Source organism: Notamacropus eugenii, chromosome 1 (assembly GCF_028372415.1).
Source record: "Notamacropus eugenii isolate mMacEug1 chromosome 1, mMacEug1.pri_v2, whole genome shotgun sequence".
NCBI classification, from domain to species: Eukaryota; Metazoa; Chordata; class Mammalia; order Diprotodontia; family Macropodidae; genus Notamacropus; species Notamacropus eugenii.
The window spans coordinates 256,381,942-256,405,552 of record NC_092872.1 but is presented as its reverse complement, the minus strand read 5'-3'; the positions used below and the strand labels follow the sequence as shown (position 1 = coordinate 256,405,552).

The 23,611-nt window shown below is 39.9% G+C and overlaps 1 protein-coding gene across 4 annotated transcripts in view; it reads left to right on the top strand.

Annotated features, from left to right (window-relative positions):
* Positions 1-23,611, top strand: part of SCAPER (S-phase cyclin A associated protein in the ER) — a 406,759-nt gene that overhangs the window by 234,981 nt on the left and 148,167 nt on the right. The window lies entirely within an intron of this gene.

Below are 23,611 nucleotides of genomic sequence, written 5' to 3'. Positions count from 1 at the left end.
GGAGAGAACCAAGAGTGAGTTGAATCATGATTATCCAAGAGGAGAGCGTGGTCAGAGATTTGATAATTAAGAGATCATTTGATAATTTGGAGTTGCCAGTTGCAGGAGGCTTAATATGTGAACAGCACTGAATAACATTCCTGGACTTCTGGATGCATATAGTCTAACGTGGGAATATAATAAATACACAAATGAAAGGATCTCATGCAAGTCTCTGGGCCTCAGTTTCCTTATGTGAAAGGGATTGTATTTGATAGTCTCCAGAGGTACTTCTAGCTCTAAATCTTTAATCTATGATGAGAATAGCAGACTTCACATTTATATAGCACTTTTAGCTTTTCAAAGCACTTTCCTCGTAACAGCTTTGTGAAGAAGTAGGTAATGTAAATATTTTTATCCCTATTTCATCTCCTGATGAAGAAACTGAGGTTCAAGGAGGTAACATGATTTGCCCAGCATCATGTATCTGGTAAGTACTGGTACTGAGGTTCAAACTGAGGTCTCTCTGACTTCACATCCAGCGCTCATTCTTTTCAAATACAGCACTTCTCCTGTTATACAAGGTAGAATGTAAGGGGGCAAAGGAGAGAGGGGGGGAAAGTGTTCTTAGAAAATCTGAGAGAAAAATCACTTTTAGCTGGGGGATTAGAAAGAGTCTTGGAGTAAATCTATAAGGAAGAGAAGGCTATCAGAGATGAAGGATGGTTAGAGGGAGAACAGGACAGATTAAAGAATAGCCTGTATTTTAGTTTGGTTGGACTTTAGAATTAGATGAAAGGAGAGTAATAGGTAAAAAATTAGGTTGGTGCTAAATTGTGACAATGGAGGGGAGGGCAGTATGGACCTTGGAAATCTTTCCATTTAATCCTAGAGGCAGTATGGTTTTTCACTCACAACAGCTCATGAAACCACCATATAAGGCCAATGAAATCGTGGATTCCTAAAGTATTAAAGTGTAGTTTGGTTACCAGGAATTATGTGAAAGATCTGGTATAAAACTTTTTAAACATGCTCCATTATTTCTCTGAATCCATGATCTGTTGTATTATACCTTAATCAATCTTTTCTACTTGTGAATATACTATAGAGAATCTGCCTAATATATTGGAAGCCTTCCTCTGGTTCTTTTATTATTTCATGGAGCACAATCTATCGAGCTGCCCTCCCACAGTCTTTCTGCTTGTAGGCATCCTTGATGTCTTTTCTACCACTTCGCATAAACAAGTAAAAATCGACAGTGTGATGCAGCCTACTAGCACTCACCATCTGTGTTTCCATTGCCATTTGAGTTAACTACATCTCTGAGTTTGTTTGTTTGTCTTCTGAAATTGAATTGATACATGATTCTCGGTCATATAGCATCACTGGGAAAGTATTGGTGGGAAAAAGTTTTGCGGCCTCAGATCATGAAAAATTTTTTTAATGGATGTTTAGATTCTATAAAAGGAATTTAGCATTGTTTTGTTTAGCTCTAGAGAACAGAACCAAGAACGGTGAATAGCAGTTACAAGAGGATCAGTTTAGGCTTCGTGTCAGGAAAACCTTCCTAAAGAGTTTGCAAAGATTTCTTAGTCTCTGTCTCATTTTCTGTCTCTGTCTCTAAGCAGGTGACCACTAGGTGACACTTGCCTATCACGTGACACTCTTCTTGAATGTTCTGTTTTTAATCCCTTTCGTAGCAAATATACCTGTGGGACATATGTTCACCTTAATTGCCTTTATCCATTATATTTTAATTTTGACTCCTCCCACTAAACATCACCCAAACAAGTAGTTCAAAATATTTCCAATAAGGTCCTTACTTACTCAGCAGTCCCACATGGACCAAGCCTTTCCTATTCTAACCAATTCCCCTGCCCCCCAAAAAAGATTAATATGGCCATACCAAATGAAAGGCAGATTTGTTGCCTGTGGGCCGGGCATTCCAGAGAACATAGTAGACGGATTTGGTATATTGTGTGTGGGGTTTTAGGGAAGCATTGGGTTAAGGGGGATGGGAATAAAGGAGCTAGTCACAAGATATCAGGGTTCAATCTGTGGAGGACTGACATCATGGGAGTATGTTAAGCATAAAGGAAAGAGTTTAGGCAGGTTATCTTCATCCATAGAGGGCAAGGCAGCTCACGTGGAGGTGGAGCAGACCAGACATTAAACCAGTCCCAGAGGGTGACCACTATGAGTCTGCACCTTCTCAATCCTGAGCTCCTCTCAGGGTGGAACTGTTCCAAGGGTTCAGATGGTGGTATCTAAGTGGAAAGTTTGGGATGGGGGTGACAATGAAGCAGTTAGTGTGGAACTGCAGTGGGAGGGATCATTCAACAAATTGTTTGTGCAAGGATCCAAATCTCAGGTTCTTGGAGAAATACTTAAAATACTATATACATAAACATATACATACATGTGTGTATATATTTATGTATGTATACACAGATATATTTTTTAGTGCCAACAATTTGACCAACTCCTTGTAAAGTCTGACTAGAATGGTCCCCAAATTAATTTTTTTGTTGGTATGTGACTTTTTTTTCTCTTTCAAAGGTAAAGTTTGACAAATGTAATATTCCCAATTATAAGGGGAGTTTTATGTAGATATAGTTGGGGGAATAAGGCTCAGTATTGGAATTTTTGTTCATACAATAGATGTATCTGTGTCAGTGTGCCAGTGACTTTGCAGCAATTAAACATTTCCTTTTTTACCAAATAAAAGCTGAGTTAATTTATTCTCAGTAAGTGAATCTCCCACTTAAAGTTTGAGTTATCTATAGTCATCTTCGCTTCTTGCTCTAATTTTGTTGTTTCTAAGATTGTTGGTTTTGGTCAGTATTTAAAATTATTTCAATGAAAGTCAGTTCCAAGGCATTTTAGATTTTGTAGAATATGAAACACTGAGTAAATTCATTCAATAAATTAACTATCAAGTAATATTGTAACTCAAGTAACATATTTTGATGAATAGAAATGCTATGTAAATTACTTGTCAAAAGTACATTACATGATTTTTTCTGCATAATTCACACTAAATTCTTACTAGCATTGATGCATTCATGAATTAAGCTCTCTGTGTACAAGCAGTAAAATGTATAATATACTTATGAATAATACATAATGGTCTTACTGTCAGAACCAGTGATAAATTACTAGACTGATGTCTAGGGACATATGGGAATTAGACTGCTGAGGACATTTGATAAAGGACTTTTTAAGTCTCATCTAACATCTTTGTAACAAGTGCCATAGAAACAAATTTAATAAACTACTTATCTGATTTAAATGTGGACTTTGGCAAGATAGTTTTCTACCTGGAAAGAACTGAGTAGCTTTTTCTAAACTGTTATTTATAGCATGATAATCAAATTTGTACATACCTCTAAAGTACATTATTTGTATAAGATTGTAGAGCTAAAAGAGACCTTAAAGTTCATCTCACTAAAGCCTCTTATTTTATAGAAGAGGAAATTAAAGTTGTTACTTATCCAGTGTCATTCTGGAAGCAAGGGTGAGCTCTTCATAACCATGCGATTCAGATCCTCTGATGGCAAAGCCATTGCTTTTTCTCCTGTGCCATACTGCCCAGTGTTGTTCAGTTGGGTCCAACTCTCTGTGACCCCATTTGAGGTTTTCTTGGCAGAGATACTAGAGTGGTTTGCCATTTCCTTCTCTAGTTCATTAAACTGAGGCAAACAGGGGTAAGTGATTTTGCCTAGGGTCACACATCTAGTAAATATCTGAGGTCATATTTAAGCTCAGGAAGATTCTAAGTCCAATGTCCTCCTGATTCTAAGTCCAATGTCTTAATGCCTAATTGTAGCATTAAGGACTGGCTCAAAAAACATGACCTTTATCCATCCCAGTTTACTCAAGCACTCCACAGTTAGGGGATATAATGTAGATGATGATCCAGTAAAAGAGACTGAGAAAGAGGAGTCAGACATGGTAAACCAAGAGAGAGGAGTGCCAGAAAAACCCAGAGAGGAGAGAGTGCCCAGGCCGAGAAGGGGGCCAAAAGTGTCAAATACAGCAGATGAGTAAGACTGAGAAAAGACTTGGCAGCTGATGGCTTTGGAGAGAGCAATTTCAATTGGCTGGTGAGGTTGGAAATCAGATTGCCAAAGACTGCAGAATGAGAAGGAAGGAAATGGAGGCAGGTAACATATACAACTTTTCCAGGAGTTTGGCTGAAGATAGCTTAAAGGAATGGTAGGCTCCAGTGAAGGTTTGTTTTGTTTAAGGATGGGTGACACTTAAATATATTTGAATGCACTGAGGAAAGAACCATTACATGAATGGTTGAAGATTAGAGGTTTGGGGAATTATTGAAGCTGCAACCTTCAGGAGAAGATGGGAGGGGAGGGGATCAAAGGCATAAGAAGTGGCTGGCCATGGAAAGGAGAAGGGATACTTTATTATCATGGAGTGGGGAAAAGAAAAAGTCATGTAAAAGGATTTTGAGATGAAGAAAGGTAAGGAGAAATCTCACAACAAATGGCCTCAGTTTTTTTTCCCTCCAGGAAAGTATGAGGGTAAGATCCTCAGTTTGGGGTAGAGGGTGCTAATGTCAGAGGGCTGAGGAGAAAAGAAAAGATTTGGAAAAGCTTTCATGAAGAATGAAATAAAGAATAAAATGGGAAAGAATATTGCTCCTGTGCTACAGAGAAGGAAGGTGCAGTTGAAGTTGGATAGCATAAATTTGTAATATACCCACTCAGCACAATTATGTAACTTCAGTTCCTGTCAGCCTCACATGAGTAGAAGAGAAAGTAGATGGTTTTGCTAGGGATAGGGTTTTTTGAGAGATGAACTGCAGTTGGTCAAGGGTGCGAGTGACTCTAGAAGGAGAAGATAGTGTAGAATTCAAACCCTGGATCACAGTGAAAATATTTAACAATAAGTCAACAATGTTGGTCAAAGATATATGCATACATGTACATATATCCTCATGGACTGGTTTTATGGATTGGATATCCCACTACATATCATAATCTGCACAATAAATATCCTTTGTTCATGTAACTTTTCTATGTGTGGGATAAACTAAATTATTTTGATTGATTATTACTCTAATTTAGGAGGCTCTACAATGAATGTTTTAGGACTGATTACAATAAGCACAGTGTCAAAGACCTTCCAAATAAAATTACACATACGTATGACTTATTTTAATACAGAAGTGGACAGAGAAACAAAACAGAAGTACTTTGGAAAATAAAGCTCAGGATTAAGAAACAAATGAGTCCTAAAGCTTGTGAGTGACATGCAACCTTTTGCCTCTATGTCATTAATTCTTTCTTCAAGAGAATCAAGTACTGAACGAGGAAAATACCAAAGAGAAGGGGGTGGACAGGTAGGAAGGGAGGGAGGGATATTCATTACATCTGAACAGATAAGAAATGACTACTTACCAGTGTGAATCAATTCCAAATCAGTTCTCCACTTAAGTGGAGAATATATAACTTAATAGTTATTAACTTGTCAAAGCAAAGATGAAACGACTAATTATAAGAAATAATATAAATGAGCATAAGCATATCGTGCCATTAAAACAGTTTTTGACCTATTTATACAAGCTGTTCCCATCAGAAATGGAAACTGGATAAAGGAATAGACCATGACACAGACTATCACCATTTTTTAAGGAAGTTTAACAAGTAAAAATCAATTAGTAAAACATGGTGGCCAAAAGAGTCTAGAAAGTGTTTTGGCCTATAACCACTTGATCTTTTGCCAAGGAGAGAGATATGAAAGCCACAGACACCACCAGTTTGGAATGTATATTCACTTTTAAAATCTCAGTGATGAATGATGGAAAATTATGGACTGTATTACTTCGTACAATAGCCAAAAAAAAGTAGCAAAATGAATAATTGTATAAAATTTCTTCAAAAGATTCCCATTGAAGTCAAATCATCCACCAGGCACTATGCCAAGCTCTAAGGATACAAAAAGAGGCAAAAGACAGTCCTTGCCCTCAAGGAGACAACAAACAAGCTATATACAAGAAAAATAGAAAATTGATTAACCAAGGGAAGACACTAGAATTAAGAGGGGTAGGGAAAGGCTTTTGTAGAAGATGAGATTTTCATTGAGACTTAAAGGAATCCAGAAAGGGCAGATAATAATACACTTTCTACTTCAAGAAAGTATATTTTGCCTTCCCTTTACCTTCCCTTTGTCCCATCCCTCAGCTCTTGTTTGCCCAGAACCCAACTGGACTATTTGACGACTCACATTCTTTAGGCAAAATGGAAGTTCAGCAACTCTCTTCCTTCTAATGAGATAATGGATAACGAGGAGGCCTTCTCATCTACCCTGTCTCCATGGCTTTTATCTGATCTACTGGATCTGTCCCACCACTATACCCTTAGGACTTCCAGGCCTTTCATCTGCCCTCCAGCTACTGTTATTGTTTGCCTTCTTCTTGTTCTTGAAGAGGACCAGTGACGCCCAGAGTCTTGACTTGCTCATGCATTTTCTTCTTCAGTTAGTGTGAGGTCCCTGACAGCAGGGACTACCTTGTTTTGTTTTGTTTTTTCTCTTTGTGTCCTCAGTGCTTGGCACATAGTAGACTCTTAACATGCTTTTTCCTTCATTCATTCATAACTGTTGGATGTTAAGCCCTTTGGAAGTTTACTATGTATAGAACCTTGTACACTGTAGGAACTTAATAAATGTTGGCAGCTTTTTAAGTTGAATCTTTGTACCTCCTTGTCATGCAGCACAGCAATAACTGGTACATCATCACTGTGGCTGATAAGCTTTTTCTTTCAAAAAAAATCTTTTCTTTGATTAGAAAAGCAATGATCATAGAAATCCCCTCTCCAATTAATGTAAACTCAGAAGGCTAAGACTTCTGGATGCAAACAAGCAGTTAATCAGAGGTGTAAACTAGGTAGGAAAGAGACCTTAAAAAATTTGGGGGAAGTGAAGGGTTTGATCATTGGATGAAAGTAGATGGCATCACACAAGAATTATTTTGTGAATGGTCGAAAAGAATCAGTCCTATCCTGTGGATTGTGTATAGCAAGGTAAGCTAATTCAGAAGCTTTCAGGCCAGCAACAAAATGCTCAAGTTTCATGAGCTCCCACACTTTGAGAGTGCTTTAAGGAGGCATTCATTAATGCTTGTAACAGAGGGTAAGGGAAGACTAGCACAGGAAGAAGGTTCCCATTTCCCATTGATCATGCCTTCAGATACTGAACCAGTAACAAACAATGCATCCATCCAGGAACTGAGAGATACTAAGGACAAATGCAGGTCCAGAGAGATAGCCAGCCCCCTAAGGGAGCAAGCAGCTATGAGCTTAAGAACTTCTACCAACCGGGTTGTTTTACTTGCTCCTTTGGCCACACATGCTGTCTCTGTGCATGCCCCACTATGGAGGTACTTTGTGCCCACTCTCCCCATGGACTCATGTATTTATGGGAGCATAGGTGTGCCCCTGACTTTGGAGGTTTTTTTATTTTAAATTATTTTCAGCTTTCTACAATCACTTTCATATATCTTGAGTTTTTTTCCCCTCCTTCCCCCATTCCTTCCCTGAGATGGCATGTAATCTTATGTAGGTTCTACACATATATTCCTATTAAATACATTTTCACCTTAGTCATGTTGCATAGAAGAATTAAAATGAATGAGAGAAACCATAAAACAAAACAAAACATTACACAAGAGAAAATGGTCTGCTTCATTTTGCAGTCCATTTCCATAGTTCTTTCTCTGGATGTAGAAAGTGTTTTGCCTGGAGTCCATTGGGAATTTTTTAGGTCCTTGCAGTGCTGTGAAGTACTAAGTCTACTAGAAAAAATTCCTTACACACTGTGGTTGTTGCTGTGTACAAAGTTCTCCTGGTTCTGCTCCTTTCACTCAGCATCAGTTCATATAAGTCCTTCCAGGCCTCTCTGAAGTCTTCCTGTTCATCATTTCTTATAGCACGATAGTATTCCATTACATTCGTATACCATAATTTATTCAGCCATTCCCCAATTGATGGGTATCCCCTTGATTTCCAGTTTTTGGTCACCATAAAGAGAGCTGCTATAAATATTTTTGTGCATGTGAGACCCTTTTCCATTTTTATGATCTCTTGGGGATACAGTCCTAGAAGTGATATTGCTGAGTCAAAGGGTATGCACATTTTTGTAGCCCTTTGGGCATAGTTCCAAACCGCTCTCCAGAATGGTTGGATCAACTCACAGCTCCACCAACAATGAATCAGTGTTCCAGCTCTCCCACATCTTCTCCAACATTTATCATCTTCCTGTTTTGTCATGTTAGCCAGTCTGATAGGTGTGATGTGGTACCTCAGAGTTGTTTTGATTTGCATCCTTCTAATCAATAGTGATTTAGAGCATTTTTTCATATGACTATAGATAACTTTAATTTCTTCCTCTGAAAACTGCCTGTTCATATCCTTTGATCATTTATCAATTGGGGAATGACTTGTATTCTTGTAAGTTTGACCTAGTTCTCTATGTATTTTAGAAATGAGGCCTTTATCACAGACACTAGTTGCAAAAATTCTTTCCCATTTTTCTGCTTCCTTTCTAATCTTGCTTGCATTGGGTTTGTCTGTGCAAAAACTTTTTCAATTTAATCAAAATTATCCATTTTGTACTTAATAATGTTCTCTATCTCTTTGTTTGGTCAAAAATTTCTTTGGAGGTATTTTTAGATCAACTCTCCCTGCCCTACTTGCTTGTGAAATGCTCTTTTTAAAAGTTAATTATGTCTTGCTTATAATCATTGGAAGACACCTGTTGGGAATTCATAAATGATAGTAGTAGAAACCCCAGTATTCCTCAGGGTTTCCCTAAGAACCCTGAGGGAAGAAGTAGTTAGCCAACCTCCAGGGATCTGACTGCCAGTGAAGTGTAAATTGGGCAACTAGCCCCAGAGGAGGTGCTGATATATGCACAGGCTCTTGCACTGTGATCATCTCGATACTACTTTAAAAAATTAGAAAGGATATTGGTCCTCCCACTTCCCCATCCTCCCAACTCCTGTCTGACCCCATTTAGACCAATCTGGTCTGGAGAGGTCCAGACCATCTCTCTCTGGAAAGAACACTTTCAGTCTTCAGTTCCTGATTAGCATCACAAAAGAACTTTCTGTAATTTAATGAATGCTTTTTCAGTCCCGTTCTTCTTACCCTGTTACTTTAGCCTAGAATATGTACTTTATGATTTCAGCCTTTTTATTCACCACATTCCCACAGGTTTATAATTTCACACTCAAAATACTTAAAATATCACTAGCCTCAGAACATAAACCTTTTAAGTGTAAAAGCTTGAAATAAATAAGCCAGGCCTAGTAGAAAATTCTTATTGCTTTTTCCCCCCTTTCATTGTTTGCATGAAGTTAGAAAACAGATTTGGCAGTTCTGTGCTTGAGCTTCTGAGACTCTTTTAAAAGAAAATTGAAGTAAAAGCAGTAAAGCTAAAATGATAATAATAATAACTCCTTTTAGCTTGTCTAGAGCCTCCTCTAAACTAATAATGATAAATAAATACAGATGCCAGAAGGGAAATGTTATTCCTCCTTTAGATATTTTGAAAATGTTCTATGTGTTTAAAAAAAAATTGTAAAAAATCTTTTCACCTTTGTTAAAATCTAAATTTGTACATTTGCCAAAACTCATTTGTATCATGTCTCAATATAGCTTCTAAAGGTGTTAGAGAAGTCCATCTCTCCTACAATTTAGTCTTTCTTGCTAATGAACATGCAAACAGTTGTTTCCCCATCTGCTACCTCAGTCTAAGAGAGGGTAGGAAGCCCTTCTCCTTGATCACAAAGGACATCATTATTGTCTGCAGAAAGTCAAGTACAAAGACAGTTCATCCAACCTGACCGCCAGTGCACTGCAGGCCACCAAAGATTAACAGCTGCTTCTCCTTTGATTAGGTTGGGTAATAACAGTTACTTCAGTTAATAATTGGATGGATTCCCAGGCCATGCAATTCAGGTTTGGGCTGTCATTTTTTTTTTCCTGGCATGAAGCTAAGCTGAATTATTGGAATGGAGCCCGTAATCCTATTAGTCAGTTGTCAGTCACATAGTAGAAGAGATAAGAGCTATCAAAACCATTAAGGTGTTAAGGCAGGTAGACAAGTTGAGCTTCACATATTTAGTGGCCATGAAGGCTTATTGTTTTTTCCAATAGATGAAATAAATTAGAAAAACAATTATGAAAAATAAAATGGACTTCAAATTCTGAATCTAAAATTACTCTCTTTTGATAATGAAGTTGTGTCTTAAGGAAAGTATTTTTTTTTAAACTATAAATCTCTACAAAAATGGGAGCTGTTGTTACTGTTGAGGAAAGATCTTGTTGCCTTACACTCTGGTATTAGGGAGTGTACCACTTCCCCACTAATCTTGTGAGATCAGTCAGTCATCAAACATTGAAGTACCTACTATGTATCAGGCAGTGGGGGAAGTATGGAGGATATAAAAAGAAACAAAAAACTGTCGCTGACCTCAAGGAGCTTACAATCTAATGGGGGGGAGAGACAGTAAGCAAACAAATACAGGATAAATGAAAAATAATTAACAGAACAAAGGCATTAGACTTGAGAGGGATTGGAAGTGGCTTCCTGTAGAAGATGAGGTTTTAATTGGGACTTCAAGTAATCCAAGGAAGCTAGGAGGCATAGGTGAAAAAGAAGAGCATTGCAGACATGGGGGACAGGCAGACAAAGTGCCCAGAGCAAGAGATGGAGTGTCTTGTTCATAGAATAGCCAAGAAGCCAGTGTCACTAGAGTAGAGAATACATGTTGGAAATAAAGTGTAAGAAGACGGAAAGGTAGGAGGGAACTAAATTATGAAGGGCTTTGAATGTAAAACAGAAGATATTATATTTGATCCTGAAGGCAATAGGGAGCCACTGGCATTTATTGTAGGGAAGTGACATGACTGGGGTAGATGGTTTTAGGAAAATCACTTTGGTGGCTGAATGGAGGAAGGATTGGAGTGGGGAGAGATAGTATAGTCCAACCTCCCATTCTCCCCAAAAGCAGACTATTACAGTAGTTTAGGTGTGAGGTGATCAGGGCCTGCACCAGGATGGAGGCAGTGTGATAGGAGTGAAGGGGGCATACTCAAGGACTGTAGCAAAGGCAAAATTGACAGGCCTTGGCAGCAGCTTGGATATGGGGGAGAGGGGAGAATGAGAGTGAGGAGTCTAGGATGACTCTTAGGTTTTGAGTCTGAGAGATGGAAGGATGGTGGTAGCCTTTATGGTAACAGAAAAGGTAGGAGTTGGGGAGGATTTAGGGAAAAAGATAATGAGTTTTGTTTCGGACATGAGGAGTTTAAGATGTCTACTGACCATCTAGTTTGAGATGTCTGAAAGGCAGTTGAAAATGCAAAATTGGAAATGCAAAGAGCTGAGAGATTGGTGCAAGAGAGGCAGATTTGAGAATCATCAGCATAGACATGGTAATTAATTCCATAGGAGCTGATGAGATTATACAAGTGAGTAGTACTGAGAGAAGAGGCCCTGAGGCAGAACCCTGGTTGGTTTGTTGTTGTTGTGCTTTGTTCTCAAAGAGGACCAAAATGACATCACCATCATAAAGTGAAGTTTCACGGTGTCCTACTGTGGCCGATCAGACCAATAGAGCTTGGAATGCTCTACCACGGATTGGGCACAGATTGGAAAATTTGGGGTGGTTACTCCAAATTTGTGCATCCTACATTTACTTTGTGTTGTTTCAATTGTGCTTTGTTCATAGAGCACAGCACTTTTTTGATGTAGGCACACCATGATGAGCGGTCCTGTGCCAATTCTTCCATGTTGCACGGTCAAATCCAAAGTTCTTGAGAGAGACCTTGAGAGTGCCCTTGTATCACTTCTGACCACCATGTGATCGCCTGCCCCATGCGAGTTCTCTTTTTGGCAAGCGTATATTTTGCATTCGAACAATGTGGCCAGCCCATCAGAGTTGCACTCTCTGAAGCATAGTTTGAATGTTTGGCAGTTCAGCTTGAGCAGGGACCTCATTGTCTGGTACATTAACCTGCCAGGTGATCTTCACAATCTTCCTAAGACAATTCAAATGGAAGCAATTCAGTTTCCTGACATGGCACTGGTAGATGGTCCATGTTTCACAGGCATACAACAATGAGGTCAGCATAATGGTTCTGTAGACCTTTAGTTTGGTAGTTAGTCTGATACCTCTTCTCTCCCAAACTTTTCTTTAGAGCCTCCCAAACACTGAGCTAGCTCTGGCAGTGCATGCATCAACCTCATTGTCAATGTGTACATCCTTGGAAAATACACTACCACAGTAAGTGAATTTATCCACAGCATTCAGAACTTCTCCATCTGTTGTATCTGATGGTTCCACATATGGATGGTGGTGGCTGATGAAGCACCTGTGTTTTCTTGGTGTTAATTATTACGCCAAAATTAGCACAGGCAGCAGAGAATTGATCCATACTTTGTTGCATCTCATCTTCAGTGGCTGCATTGAGTGCACAATCATCTGCAAACAGAAAATCATGCACCAACACTCCCTCCACTTTGGTCTTGGCTTGTAGCCTTTTCAAATTGAAGAACTTGACGTTAGTACAGTAGTTGACCTTGATGCCATGTTCATCCTCATTGAAAGCATTTGACAACATGGCTGAAAACATCATACTAAAAAGCATGGGAGCAAGTACACTGCCCTGTTTCACTCCATTAGTGACTGGGAAGGGATGAGAGCATTGTACACTATCCAGAACCCAGGCAAACATGCTATCATGAAGTTGACATACAATACTGATGACCTTCTCGGAGCAACCAAATTTTGACATAATTTTCTATAAGCCCTCACAACTAACAGTGTCAGAGACCTTAGTTAGATCTACAAACGCTGTGTACAGACCTCTGTTCTGCTCCTGGCATTTCTCTTAGAGTTGTCGGACAATAAATGCCATATCAACTGTTCCTTAGCCCTTTCTGAAGCCACACTGGCTCTCAGGTATGTGACCATCTTCCAGGTGAAGGATCAGCCTATTAGGGAGGACTCTAGCAAGAATCTTGCCAGCAGTGACTAAGAGAGAGACCTCCCTGTGAGTGTTGCAGGACAATCTATTCCCTTTACCTTTATAGAGATGGACATTGGAGGCATCCTTGAACTCTTGGGGTATAACCTCCTCTTGCCGTATAACCTGGAAAATTTCAGTCAGCTTTTGTGTGAGCAGTGGTCCTCCTACCTTGTAAATCTCAGCTGGAATAGAATCAGCACCAGGTGTTTTGCCACATGAAAGGAGGCTAATGGCCCTCAAAACCTCTTCTTCAGCTGGAAGTTCAGCTAAAGAGGGATTGACTTCAACCTGAGGTAAAGGAGACTAGAAGAAGGATCAGGTGTGTGGACCTAGCTTTTAATGGATTTCTCTAAAGTTTAGCTTAATTATTTCTCCCCATTATAATCATTGCTAAAATGGTCCAGCCTCATCACTGGTCATTACAGTATTGAAACTGTTCCTTGGTACTAACCCCAAGGAGTGAGTTGTGGATAGGAAGTTGGACTAAAGGCCTTCTGGAGTCACTTCCAAACCTAAATGTGATTCTGCTAGGTGTTATAAGATATACAGAGGCAAAATAAAATCTCAGCTCTCAAAGAGCTTACAATCCAATTGAAGAAAAAAATTTTTATACATGAAAATATAACTAACAGTACAAGTGTGTGCTCAATACCAAATAATTATATAGACAACATTATAAGTCCTCAGAGAAGAGCCAGATATTTAGGAGTCCTCAACTCTCTATTATATCTGAGTTATGTGAAAGCGAGATATTTTAAAATTACTTTGTGCAAATGTTTGAGAGATTTTGAAGGGAGTTTAATATAGGAGGTGAGTTTGATCTCCTAGGAGATGGTAATAGTAGCTACCTGCCCATGATGAATTCAAGTCACCTGGAGATGAACCACACCTCAAGTCCTGAAAGAACCAGTAAAGATGATTCATGAGCCACCTTGGGGGATAGTTGAAAGATCTTGGAAAATGGGAGGTGCTACATCCAGAAGAAAGCAATCAAGATGGTGAAAGGCCTTGAGTCCATAACATATAAGGACTGGCTGGAGTAATTGGGTTTAGCCTGGAGAAAAGGGGTCTCAAGAGATATAATAGTTGTCATCAAGTGTTTATGGGACTGTCTTGTGGAGGAGAATTTAAATATATTTTCTGTGGCCCCCGTGGTCCATACCAAGAGCAGTTGGCAGAAATGAAAAAAATAGGTCAATTCAAACTTGATGTCAAGACACATTTCCTAACACTTAGAGCTGTCCAGAGAGGGCTGCCTCTAAAGGTGGTAAATTGAAAGTTTTCAAGCAGACACTGTATGACCACATTTTGGTTATGTGTTCGTCCTTCGTTGCCAAAGAAGACCATGCCATCACAGAAATAATGACATGACTTGCATTTGACTTTGTGTTGAGGGAGGGAGGGTTGTGCAGGTCAGCAGCCTCACTTTTCCTCCAGAGCCATCTGAATCCAGTGACCAGATATACAACAGGATGACTGGAGATGACCCAGGATGAGGCAACTGGGGTTAAATGACTTGTCCAAGGTCACACAGCTAGTGAGTGTCAAGTGTCTCAGGTGAGATTTGAACTCAGGCCCTCCTGACTCCTGTACTGGTGCTCTATCCAAGGTACCACCTAGCTGCCCCAGGGATAGTAGGAAGTCCTATATGGGTTAGACTATATTGTTATGGAGGTCTCAGCTCTCTTCCAACTCTTAAACTCTGGTATTCTGTGTGATTCTATAAATATGGTCAACTATTCCTACAGAACGGTAAAAAGGAAAAGATTGCTTTTAACCAGAGCTAAAAGGATTATAACCCCATTAATCATAGGATTAGTAAAATGATAAATTAGGGTACTGGAATAAACATAGAATCATATAATTTTATAACTGGAAGGGACCTTAAACATCATCCAGTTTTATACCAACATAAAGAGAATAAATACAAAATAGTCTGGGAAGGAGGACAATTGTGGGGATCATTGGTGCTTGAGCTGCATCGTGGAGAAAAAGAGGGATTCTGTGAGGTGAAGGTGAGATGGGAGATAGACTGTGAGGTTCAGAGACCAATTTAGCTGGATCCTGGTGTGTGGGAAGGGGAATTAATGTCCAGTGTGTCTAGAGAAGTAGACTTAAGCCAGGTTACTAAGGACTTTATAGTTTATCCTAGAAGCAGTAGGGAACCCCTAGAGTTAAGTAGGGGAGGCACATGATAATAAGATCTGTGCTTAAAGAAAGTCTCTTTGACAGCAAAGTGTAGGAGGGATTGAGGCACGTGGGCCAATTTTTTTGGGCTAATCTAGGCCAGAAGTGTTAAGAGTCTGGATTAAAATGGTGACTGGGTGAATAGGGAAAAAAGGGAGCCTGCTTGTGGAGGTAGGAAGGGCAAGATTTGGCACCTGATGAAGGAGAGTGAGAAGTGGGATAGAATACCTGTGTTAACACCTGAGAAACCAGAAGAATTATGGTGCTTTTCATAGAAGTAGGGACATTATTCTCCTTTGGAAGCAAGGAATAATGGGCTAGGAGTGACTCAGGCCTTTGCCCTGGTGGTTTAGGTCTAAAGCTAGGACAAAATGAGACTCTAGTCATCTGCCTAATAGTTACCTCATTTGTTTGGTCAGAGAGGAAATGACATTCAGAGCAAGTTAGGGATGTTTTGAAGCCTCAGAAGTTTCAACCCTTCCTATCCTTGCTTTTCTGTCCCCAGGTGACCAGAAAGTTATGTCAGTTGCTTAGCCTTATTCCCCCGAGCCAATCAAATCTCAAGGACAATTTCGATCCCTTTTAAGGAAAAACCAACTTAACTTGTATAGGGGAAAGGAGAAGAATGGGAGTTAGGATATTGCTCCCACCACAGAGAAGATACAGAGTTCTGTTTGGTCTACTAAATCTAAGATGTCTTTGGGACACCCAGTTTTGAAATGTCTAATAGGCAGTTGTTGATGTGGACCTGCAGCTCGGGGAAGAGACTGGGACTGGCTATATAGACCCATGAGTCATTTGAATAGAGATATTAGTTAAACCAATGGGAACTGGCAAGGTTAGTGAGAGCTCTGTTAGAAGAGGATCTACAAAAGAGCTTTGGGAGACCCCTAGAGTTAAGGGATGTCATATGGCTAATAAGACAGCAGAAGAAAGTGAGAAGGAATATGGTCAGACAGGTATGAGGAGAACCAGGACAGAGTAGTGTTAGGAATCCCAGAAAAGAGAATATCCAGGAGAAGGAGGGCCATCAGCAGTGTCAGATGCAACAATGAGATGAGGAAGTGTGAGGACTAGGAAGAAAATATCATCAAAGTTGGCAATTAAGAGGTTATCCTTGATAACCTTGGAGAGGGGAGTTTCAGTTAAGTGATGAGGTCAGAAGCCAGATTGCCAAGTGTTAAGAAGAGAAGAGAAAATGGAGACAGTGAGTGTAGAGAGTTACCATAGCTCAAAGGGGTGCTTCAGATTGGGTGAAGGTTGAAGGCAGTAGGGAAGGGAGCAGTAGCTAGGGATTTGGCAGGAAGAAGTGATGAGAAGATAAGAAAGAAATATATGAGGACCTACCTGCCTTTGTGAATTCAAGAAGGTAGAAGAAACAGGATGAGGTCAGGAAAGAGTGAATAGTCTGCCTTGTCTGGAACATATAGTTCATAGCGGAAATAGTGTGACAGATTTGGGAAAGTAGGTTGCAACCAGGTTATGGAACACTAAGTATGAGACTAAGTAGAGTGTATTTTATCCCATAAACAATTGTTTAGGTGCTCCCAGAAAATGACCTTGTCAAACATAGGGCTCAGGAAGATTATTTTAACACTTGCATGGAAGGTAGATTGGAAAAAGGAGAAACTGGAGTCAAATAGGCCAGTTAAGCAGCTTAGTTGTCCAGGACAGAGATGATGAGGGCTTGATCTGGGCAGTGGCAGCAGAGAGGAATGCGAGGCTTGTCTATATCTGCTCTGCTATCCATAACATCATCCTCATCCTCACAGGTACTGTAACTGCAACTGTTGTCATTTTCGGATGGGGACAAAAACTGAGGGAGGTTTTTCTTCTCTCTGACAAAGCCAGTAGTACAAGTATGGCCTCCTTCTTAGCCTTAAAGAGAACTGAGGAATCATTCTTTTAATCCATTTCTTTGGCCTTTTAACTTTACATCCTTGTAAACATTCAGACTATTATTTAAGAATAAAATCTTCAGTAGTACATTAATCAAAAATTGGCTTTGAAAGACTTTTTGTATTTTTGGAATTGGTTTTACCTCACACTGCTTATTGTTCACTAACATCTACATCTTAAGCCTTTCAAGAGGTCATATCCCATGCTGTTGGCACCACATAACAGGTTTTGTGAATTTTTTTTAAGGACATGAATGTATACATTAAAATGGTCTGCTTTTCTTCACTCATTCTTCTGTGAATGGCGGCCCAGTTCTCCTTCACTGTGGGAAGGCCCATTGGAACAGCTGTAGTTCTGTTCTGCACTTCCCTGTGGACAGATTGCATCAGTGGGTGCATCTGGTTGGCTTGAGTTATGACATTCCACTGTCTTCTATTTTTCATTCAGTCAGTAGATAATCAACTCTGTAAATGTTTCTGCACTAAGATAGAAGTCATCATGACTGTGTAATATGTTGAGGAGGTTCAGTCATTTCCTTCTGCCTTACACGGTTGAATCATGTTCTTTGGTCATGAAGTTCATTTCAGGTGCAAGACTAATCCATGAGGATAGGAAAGTAACAGATATGCAGCATCCTATTTGTATGCAGAACAAGAAAAATTATCCAGAAATGTATTTTTATGTGGACATATTCATGTAAAAGAAACAGTATAAAATAATGAACTCAGTTTTCTTAGTAAATTAAGTGGCACTTAGTGTGTAATATAATATTCTGGAATGGGGCAGCTTTTATTTCCCTTTCCAAAAAAAATGCCAATGACATAAAGGGTTGTTAGGAGCCTACATAGAAATGAAGAAAAATAAAGTATCCCAGTAGTGGCTAGGCTTCGTCATCCTGGTAAAGATGTTTTGGGGGCCACAGAGCAAACACCTCCCACTCACCTCAGATGTAAGCTATCTGAACAGGCTGCCTGTGTCCGCAGCTCTTGACCCTCTGTGGCAGGGCTTTAGTTCTTCATCTAAGGAAGAGCACCTATTGAGGATCCTCTTCCTTTTCAAGTAGCAAGCTGTTATGGAAATCTCCCTTGAGATAACTCCTGAAGGGGATTCTATGCCGGAGAACTTGCTTTTCTCTCTAAAGGACAGGATCATACTGTCTAGAGAATTAGAGATCCTCACTCCTTCACCACATCCAGAGAGAGCAGATGTCTACCACTGCCATGTCTTTCTATTATAATTCCCAATTACTCTCTGGATTAGAGAGGAAAAGGATTTTCCTTTTGCCCTCATTTCTTCATTCTCGAAGAAATCACAAAGGAAAAGCAAAAAGGGTGACTTAGAATAAGAGTGTTCGTAGACCCATTTTATCAAACTTAAGGACTGTGGAAGAAGCAGTATCTCACTCCATCCACTTCTAAATGCTTCTGGATGGGGGTCAGTAAACTACAGCCCACATGCCAAACCTGGCCTGCCACTGTTTGTGTATAGTCCTTAAGATAAGAATAGCTTTACATTTTTAAATAAATTTTCTCGTATTTTAAAATGCAGTAACCATTCTTAGGTAATGCAAAAAATAGGTGGCAGTTCCTCACTGCAATTAGTTTGCTAACCTATGCGTGTATAGACAAATGTCCATGCCCTGTAATCTGATCAGGTTAATCGGAGAATTTATCAGATTGATCGTGGGCTCTCTCCCAGCAGCTCTGACCTATGAGGAGGGTGTTTGCATGGATTGGCCATTTCATGAACTCTCCCAGCATACTTTCTGGCTAGCTTCAACTCCAAACTGATTGTCTCACTGCCATGCTTCACTTCCTCCCTCTACTCCCTTTCTGCCTATACCCCATTGTTTGAAACCCGGGGATAACTCCACCCTCAGGGCAACTCAGGATTGGCTTTCTTCAGGTCTTAAGCTAAACCCCCACCTTCTGCAAGAAGCTTTTCCTGAAAACCTTTCAAATACCCGTACCTTCCCTCTGAAATGATTTCCAGTTTATCTTTCCATGTCTTAGATGTGCATCTTGGTTTTCATGTTGTCTTCCCATTAGATGATGAGATCCCCGAGGACAAGGGCTGCCTTTTCCTTTTTTGTGTCCATGGTGCTCACTTACCACAGTGACTGACATAGTGTTGGCACTTACAAGCTTGTCGACTTGACTGATCATTGCCTCCCTTACATAACTAAAATGATAATCAATATTTCTTATGCATTGTCTAAACTGGGAATCAGAACCAAATCTCCTCATACCATTTCTGTTTATACTGGGTTTCCTCTCTGATACCATAACATAAGGGAAAAGATGTTAAGCTCCAGAAGAGTGGCACAAAATTCTACGGGAATTCAGAAGTGAAAAGCAGTCCACTGACAATTAAGTTAATTGGCAGAGGATTCATGGGAAAGTAATAGGTACCAGCTGGACCTTCAAGGATGGCTGGGTGTGGGTGGGCAGAGAAAGGGCCCACCTGGTCATCTGCCCTTTTGACTATGGGTGCCCTGACCCCTCCTGCCCCCATCTTCTGTGGTGTGAGCAACATCTGCTAAGGTCCCTGACATGGAGGATGGGCTTATTTTTTTCCCCTAAAAGGCAAAGAAACAATTCTCAAGACTTGATTGATCCAGGAAATGAAGTCTCATATTATTAATGTATCTTCATGGTCACCTGAATATAAAAGCCTAGCCCATAAGGAGTGAGGCAGTGATTAGATTTGACATGGGCTCCTGATTGAGCCTGACATCCTGGCAGATGCACACGCTGGAGGACTATGCCCAGCTTGATCAATGCCAGATCCCTATTGAATATTCTTTGTATTCTCTTGTTAAATGTAAACTTCTTTTTGTTCAATGCTAGATAGGCTACAGGTATGTCATTTTGTTCCAGTGCTGAGCTTGAACCTCCATACTGTCTTGAGTCAGCCCTGGCCCAGAACTGCTCTTTCATCTTTGACTTCGGGAACTGTGTTCAGAACAGTGTTACCATTGCTTCTGGAAAGAGAAAGGGGAAGCCATGTGCTATAATGGAATTTGAGGAGTCTCATTCAGTGGGAACATAGAGGAGCAAGGAGAGTTGGGCTGGAAAGTCAGTCCTGGGCCTGGCTTGTAGAGGGCCCTGAAGCCAGCCTGAGTTGTTTCTTCTTTATCCTTTATCCCTGGATAAAACTCAGTATATTAAGTCACATCATCACAACTTTACTGAAACAAAAAGTTACGAAAATTACATAGAAAGATAACAAAATATTAGCATTCCAATTAAATCCTAAACTGAGGCAGAAAAGAAGTGTAGTCATTTGAGTTTTCAAATCACTGAGCAGTGGTGTTTTTGATTTTTTTATAACTTAGGTAAATTAATTTTTTTGTGTCAGTCCAAAAAAACATTTTCCCATTAATCACAGAAAAAAAGTTGTGGTGAAGAGTGAGTTTTATTTTGTTTTTTAAACTTAAGAATGTTGGACTCTTGGACAACTTTGAAAAGTAACTAATATTCTCAAGATGTACTGTGAGGATTACAAAGAATGAGCATTTAAATACTGGTGCTGTCTAGCCAGACTGGGCCCCTTTCCTGAGATGGGGAAGAGAGAACAGGTAGACAGAGACAAACAACTGATGAACCCCTGAGAGCAGCCCCTGACACCAAGGAAATCTGTTCCCCCTTTTGTGCATCCTTATCCAGCTTACTCTTCACTGATGTGTTCAAAAGGTCCTTAATCTCTGCTTGCTGTGCACTGGCACATTTGAAAGGTTTCCAGCCTCTTTCTAGTGTATGTTCTCTCTAGAGTTACTAAAGATCTCTTTATTACTAAGCCTAATGACCTTTTCTCAGTCCCACCCCACCCCAAAGTGACTTCTCCACAGCCACTGACATTGTTCATCATCCTTTTCTCTAGGTTTTCATGACACTGCTCTTTCCTGATTCTTCTGCTCTGTTTCTGACCACTCCTTCTCAGTCTCTCTTGCTGGACCTTCATCTAGGTCATGTCTACTAACCTGTATCCCACAAGGCTCTGTCCTGGGCCCTCTTCTTTTCTCCCTCCATACTATTTAACTTCATGATCTCATCAACTATCGCAGATTCAAGTATCCTCTTCATGTTGATGATTCTCAGATCTACTTCTCCAGCCTTAATCTCTCTGATGACTTTCACGCTCATCTCTTATTGTCTGTTGGACATCTTGAACTGGATGTCTCATAAACATCTCAAATTTAACATGTCTAAAACTAAACTCACTACTTTTTGTATAAATAGTGGTTTATTTTTTTCCAATTAGAGAGTTTTCAACATTCATTTTTATAAGATTTTGAGTTCCACATTTTTCTCCTTCATCCTTCCTCTTCTGCCTCCCCAAGACAACAAGCAATCTGATATGGATTGTACATATGCAATCATATTAAACACATTTCCACCTTAGCCATGCTATAAAAGAATATATAGAACAAAAGGAAAAAACTACCCCCAAAACCCCAAACAACGTGAAAATTGTATGTTTTGGTCTATATTCAGGCTTCATCAGTTCTCTCCATCATGAGTCTTTTGGAATTGTCTTGGACCATTGCATTTCTGAGAAGAACTAAGTCTATCACAGTTGGTCATCATACAGTGTGGCTGTTACTGTGCACGATGTTCTCCTGGTTGTGCTCATTTCACTCAGCATCAGCTTATGTAATTCTTTCCAGGTTTTTCTGAAATCTGCCTGCTCATTATTTCTTATGGAACAGTAGTATTCCATCACAATCATACACCACAACTTGTTCAACCATTCCTCAGTTGATGGGCATCCTTCAGTTTCGAATTCTTTGTTGTCATAAAAAGAGCTGCTATCAATATTTCTGTATATATGGGTCCTTTTCCCTTTTTTATGAACTCTTTAGGACACAGACTTAGTGCAAATTTTGATTGCCATTTGCGAATATGAACTCATTACTTTTACTTCCTATCCCTCTTCCTAATTTCCCTATTACTGCCATCTACACCCGCATCCTTCCAGTCCCCGAGGCTCCCAACCTAGGTTTCATTCTCAACTCTTTACTCTCCCACTCTTATATATCCACTCTGTTTCCAAGACCTGTTGATTTTCCCTTTTTGATATCTCTCACATATGCTTCTTTCTATTCTCTGATACTAATACCTGGTAAAGACCTTCATCACTTCCAGCCTGGACTGTTGAAATAGCCTGCTGGTTAGTCTCCCTGCCACAAATCTCTGTTTGTTCTACTCCACTCCGTTCCCCATTCAGCTGCCAACGCCATCTTCCTGAAGAGCAAGTGTGACCCTATCACCTCCCCCACATACACACTCAATAAACTTCATTGGTTCTCTGTCACCTCCAAATATAAAATCCTCTGGTGTTCAAAGCCCTTCCTAACCTGCCCCCCTCCCTACTGTTCCAGCCTTAGTATACCTCATATACCTCCACATCCCTGCGGTGACACTGGCCTTCTTCCTATTCCTTCCACAAGACAGTCCATCTCCTCACTTTGTGTCTTTTCCCTGTCTGTGTCCAGTGCCTGGAGCTCTCTTCCTCTCTCCTCTCCCTCTGGGCTTCTGTGCCTTCCTTCAGATCCCAGCTAAAACCCACCATCAATTAATTCTAGTGTCTTCTCTGTTGGTAATCTCCAATATATCCTCATATACCTTATTTGTACATAGTTTTTTATATTAAAAAAAAACCAAAAACTGTTCCCTCAACAGCTCATTCAGGGCAGGGACTGACAGTGTCTAGTACATAATGGGCAGTAGATGTTCATTGTCTGACTAACTGACCCTTTGCCTTCCTTAGTATAAAATAATTATTCTCCTAATGAAATGTATTTGTAAAAATAGGCAAGGATAGCAAAGAGGCATGCTAAAAAGCTGATAAAAGTGGTCTTGCATTCCCAGACTTTAAAATAAGTTATAAAACAGTTATCATCAAAACTGGTAGTGGAGGGAAAAAAAAGAAAAAGGCAAACAAAGGAGTAGATGAAGTGCTACCCAAATGTATTAGAAATGTGTTTGATAACCTATAAAATCTAAAAATTATAAAGGATTCATTATTTAGCCAGTGTAATTCAAAAATTGTTTAGTCACTGTCCTGTGCTTGGCTTCACAATCATTCCTCTTCCTACCATTCCTGACTTCTTACACTTTAACTCTCTCCACCTACTCTGCCTTCCATGCACATTGCCCTTCTTGCCATTTCTCAATCGAAATATCTCATCTCTCATCTCTGGGCCTTTGCCCTGGCTCTCCACCAAGCTCTCCCTCTTCACACAGCATGATCTCAGGGTCCTTTACCATCCTGCTTAGCCTTTCCTTGACATTTTCCAGATTGTTAATGTTCTTCCTAGATGTGACACCGATGGATTTTACAGAGGGTGGAGGACAGTCAGTTTGTCAGGTGAGAAAGAGTGACATCTCAGACTGAGGTGAATTTAGAAGCTATGGAAATAGTTGGGAAGGGGAAGACAGTGATGACGGCTCTTGCCTATGTTAATTATGCAAGGTTTTATTGGTTTTACT